This window comes from Musa acuminata, unplaced genomic scaffold (genome assembly GCF_036884655.1).
Source record: "Musa acuminata AAA Group cultivar baxijiao unplaced genomic scaffold, Cavendish_Baxijiao_AAA HiC_scaffold_1136, whole genome shotgun sequence".
Classification (NCBI taxonomy): domain Eukaryota; kingdom Viridiplantae; phylum Streptophyta; class Magnoliopsida; order Zingiberales; family Musaceae; genus Musa; species Musa acuminata.
The window spans coordinates 6,650,001-6,655,000 of record NW_027021348.1 but is presented as its reverse complement, the minus strand read 5'-3'; positions in this window follow the sequence as shown (position 1 = coordinate 6,655,000).

Sequence of the window (5,000 nt, the reverse complement as noted above, 5' to 3'; positions counted from 1 at the left end):
CGCGGTGACCGTCATGAGCGAAGCAAAATGTCAGCCATCTCAGCACCCTGGAACCCCCCGGGTTGTAACGGACAAACTTCTAAACAAGATGTTGGATGTAATGCTTATGTCTGTCCGTTGTCTTTTGGCATGTTCATGCCTTGCACAGAATGTAAAGGGGCGGCCAAAGGCTTAATAGTCCCATTTTAGTTGGGTTGATGGCCTCTTTAGGCTTGTAAATAAAGGTTGTGTCATGTGGACACGTTTGAGAGCTTTTCGGTCTGTAATGGACCATTTTACCCTTTGTTGTGCCACTATTCAGAGCTTGTAAAGTCTGTTTGTAATTTGCATTGTCTATGAAGTGTTTTTCGGACATGTTTGCTTGTGGATCCCGATTGAGGCGTTCTCTTTAACCCATTCTCTCTTTTGTTGGTCCTAAGGGACAATGGGAGGCTTCGGGGAGGCTGACCTTTGCGGACGGACGCGCGAGGGTGCCGCACGCCTTAGGCAAAACCAGCTAAGGTCGTGACATTGTGGTATCAGAGCTGGACAAGCACTCATAGAAACACTTGACATGCAAACGTGGGGGACCTAGCGGGGCTGCGTTGAGGGCAGTCAGCACACGCGCGACCGTTTGAGGGAAAACGGGCATGGAGATGTAGGGAAAAGAGTCGCTCAGAGGAGCGGGCATCTGAGATTGGCATTCAGAGGAATGGCCAACCCTTCGCGCAAGAGGCACCACGAGAACAGGCAAGCTTGGAAGAATTTGGAGCGCACAAAGGTTGGGATGGCTGAGTTTGAGCTACGGCTCAACGTTGACAACTTTACTTGATGGTGCTCAAGGCAAGCGAGGCGCTTGGCAAAGGACGAGACCATGCAAAGTGGAATGAGTTGCTCAGCGACCGAAAGAGTTGTGCAAAGCTCACAGAGGTGAGGGGAATTGCTAACTCGAAGAATTCGGTACTCATGCATGGGCTTGTATGCGGACGATGGATTGTTCGTGGCCATCCCAAGGCGGTCGAGACTCGGCGCCATGGAGCATTGAAACTTTCTCTTCGACATGCGAAGGATACGTCCGGAGGAGGCTGAAGTGTGCAACGAGTTCAGCATGTTGCTAGGCCTTGAGGGGTGCAGCGGTGGCTGTATTGACGTGGAGGCGCAATCTAGCAAGTGCGTTTGCAAGAGGCAGAACAATGCACAGTTTGTTCAGCAGATCGGAGTAGTCCAAGGGGATGGTGGTCTCCGAAACGAAGAGAGATGTTGCTCCAACGGGACAGTTATCCAGGAGGGATAAGTCTCAGCTCTCCAGAGGGAGAATCATGTGAGACGGACTTCACATGTTGAGGAGGAGTACCTCACAAACAACAACTCCACGAAGCTCGATGGACTGAGCAAGCGGCGAGGAGTCGTCGCATGATCTCGCTTGAGAGAATGCATTGGTGGATGCATTGCGAGATCAAGTGGGGGAGCGACCCAAAGCAACTCAAATGGAGGCACACTTGGAGTCGATATGGAGATCAGACTCAAGGGAGGGCTGACCCGTGGAATGGTGGGCGCGAGGGCCACCATCGACTCAATGCAAAAACGAGGAGCGGAGCAACTTGGGTGTAACTTGGCGAAGTACCCAAGCCGCATGAAGGGAGCCAGCATAGAAGTTGGAACATGGAGCAGAGGCACAGCGCTTTCCCTAGACAGAGGTCAAGGACATGAACTCTTGCAGAGGCATGAGTAGAATCATGCTGTTCCTTGGGTCCTTCATTCTGACAGAGCGGACTCATCTTGCATGGTGCCAAAGACGAAGGGAGCTTCGGGGCACATGCACCTTATCTCGGAGGAGCATTCGATGGAGGAACTAAGGCGACTCAATTTGCGGAGGCGAAGTTGGGTACAGAAGGCCTTAGCACGGGGCAAGAGGACGCAGAGGCGGGTACTCTTGAAGAATATGCCACAGTGTTGCCATTCAAGTTGCTATGAAGGAAGCAGTGTGCAGCGGAGATTGTGCTGGTAGGGGCAGAGGCCCAGGATCCAGGCAATGGTGCACAAATTACAGCGAAGTCGGTGGACTTCGGGAGCTACTAGGCGACGGACTGTCCTAGAGCGGTGCTTCATCTAGGTGTGACCCAAGAGTGGGTGGATGAAGTTCGATTGCCAAAGGAGCGAACAAAATCGAAGGTGGAGGAGACCCTGCGATGTATTGGCAGAGGCCACACATGGAGGGTTCACAATTCGAGTTTATTCCACAAGGATCAGAATGCAATGGAGATGTCACCAGGAGGCGACATGGTGCAGCGGATCGTAGTGGAACAGTTCGTGGCAATGCGACACACACGACATGTCCCGTGAGGGATGAGATCATATGGAGGTATGATCGGGAGCTACTGGGAGCTCCGATTTGGTGAACAACACGACGGCAAGAAGGGCTATGGATTCAAGGAGTGAAGGCCATGGTACCGCAGAGGCGGGTCTTCCGGGCGTGCACCGAATTTTGCATCGGATGAAAACCTTGGTCATCAGCATATGGGGGCTGGGTTCCACCAAGGGAAAAGTTCGAATGCAAGTACCAGTGAGTCCCATGAGAGGGACTTGATCATGCAGAGGTATGATCGAAGCAGCTGGAGAGTTGGACTGCTCCAGAGCTCATATTCGCTTAAGGGAGCCCGACAAGTCAGAGGACAAGGTCGAGTAAGCGAACGTTGCTACCAAGGAAGCTAAGGAGAACAGAATCGGTGCAAACCCTACAATGTGATGGCAGAGGCCATGCATGGGAGTTGCAGTCTGTCTTTCCATCGAACAAACAGACTGCTTGGAGAACACAGAGGTGTTGAAGCAGGAGGTCGAAAGGGGCGAGGAAGCGACGACGAGTCCAGAGGGACTTAGCTACCCAAAATCAAGCATCAGTTAGAATGGAGGTGGACTCAGAGGAGTGCCACGGAGACATCTCTACTGATTGTAAAGGAAAGGGATACAGAGGCGAGGCGACGGATAGTAGGGCCATGGGCATGGCAGCGCCATGGTACCGCAGAGGCGGGACTTCCGTGCAAGTCATTGATCCCTTGCTCTCACGGAGGGAGAGCGCTTGGTCGTGAAAGGGGCCGAGGAGGTGGAGCATGCAGAGGCAATCTCCAAGTACCGAGACAAGGCTGAAGGGCAGAGGCCAAGAAACTTCGTAAGACCGGTGTCAACAAGTTTCTCATCAAGATAGCCGTAAGTGAAGGACTTCGGGTCATGCAAGAGTGCACGACCAAGGAACGAAGCAGGCAGTATGCGGTGCTGTACCTTTGCTACTCAGTGGAGTAGGCGGCAGGGTTGATGGAGAAGACGGTACAATCCCAGAGGCGACCTTATCTATCAGAGAATTACTCCAAGTTGGGGTGAAAACTTCCTGCATTCCAGAAGTTCAATGGCATTGAGAAGGTGAATCACAGTAGCTAACTCAACGCAAGGAGTGCAAACACTTCAAGTGCTTCAGAAGTGTGAGCAAAGAGCAGGCGAAGGCCAGTAACCAGCTCGATGCATGAAGTACAACCTCGAGGAGGCGGGCGAAGTCAAGTAACCTTTGCCTTCTCAACTCTTAAGAGAATGGGCGAAACCGAGTACCCCAATTCTCTTATCTATCCAGCAGAGGAGCTCTGCACAAGTTCAAAGACCCTTCGAAGAGAATGGAAGATAATAGTTGTCAAATCCTCACCAACGGTGATCAGTGCTACTGAGAGTAGATTGTCCGCCTCATTTCCCAACGAAATGCCAATCGAAAGCGGAAGTGATGCGAACCTACTTGGATGTGACAACTAAGTGAAAGAAGAGTCAATGAGCAGATTTTGTGGAGGAAGGACCCAAAACTTCAGAAGTTTGCGAGGCGATGCTCGTTAAAGCTCCAACAAGCATCCACCCAGTTCAAGCAGCATGTGGAAATTTTGAGAGACTGGCGCACTAAGGATGGTCTTTTCCTTCATTTGGTGGATCCGCAGGAATCAACGAGGATCAATACAACTCAGCCAACCCCACACCAGAGTCAGAGTCATTGGCGAGTTGAAGCAGCATGGCGGATCAAAGGGTCGACTACTCAGAAACAGCAGCGGAGAGCAGCTGGGAGCCAGGAGGTGCATTGCAGTTGGAGCAGAAGATTGAAGACTCAGCAAAGGCAAAGAGTTGCAGTGTTCACAAAGGCTTCGACGAGGACGTCGAAGGGATAAGTGGGGGAGAATGTAACGGACAAACTTCTAAACAAGATGTTGGATGTAATGCTTATGTCTGTCCGTTGTCTTTTGGCATGTTCATGCCTTGCACAGAATGTAAAGGGGCGGCCAAAGGCTTAATAGTCCCATTTTAGTTGGGTTGATGGCCTCTTTAGGCTTGTAAATAAAGGTTGTGTCATGTGGACACGTTTGAGAGCTTTTCGGTCTGTAATGGACCATTTTACCCTTTGTTGTGCCACTATTCAGAGCTTGTAAAGTCTGTTTGTAATTTGCATTGTCTATGAAGTGTTTTTCGGACATGTTTGCTTGTGGATCCCGATTGAGGCGTTCTCTTTAACCCGTTCTCTCTTTTGTTGGTCCTAAGGGACAATGGGAGGCTTCGGGGAGGCTGACCTTTGCGGACGGACGCGCGAGGGTGCCGCACGCCTTAGGCAAAACCAGCTAAGGTCGTGACAGGGTGGCACAGGGCTGGATGGGGCTTTCGTATAGCAGGGACGGTGCTGCCTCTCGCTTCGCTCGCTGTCCGCCGCTCGCCACTCGCTCGCGCAGCCAAAAATGGCCAGTTTTGGCCCGTTTTTGGGCCGTTTTGGCCTGTTTTTGGGCTGTTCTTGCGTCGCGCGGTGACCGTCGTGAGCGGAGCAAAATGTCAGCCATCTCAGCACCCTGGAACCCCCCGGGTGGCACAGGGCTGGATGGGGCTTTCGTATAGCAGGGACGGTGCTGCCTCTCGCTTCGCTCGCTGTCCGCCGCTCGCCGCTCGCTCGCGCAGCCAAAAATGGCCAGTTTTGGCCCGTTTTTGGGCCGTTTTGGCCAGTTTTTGGCCTG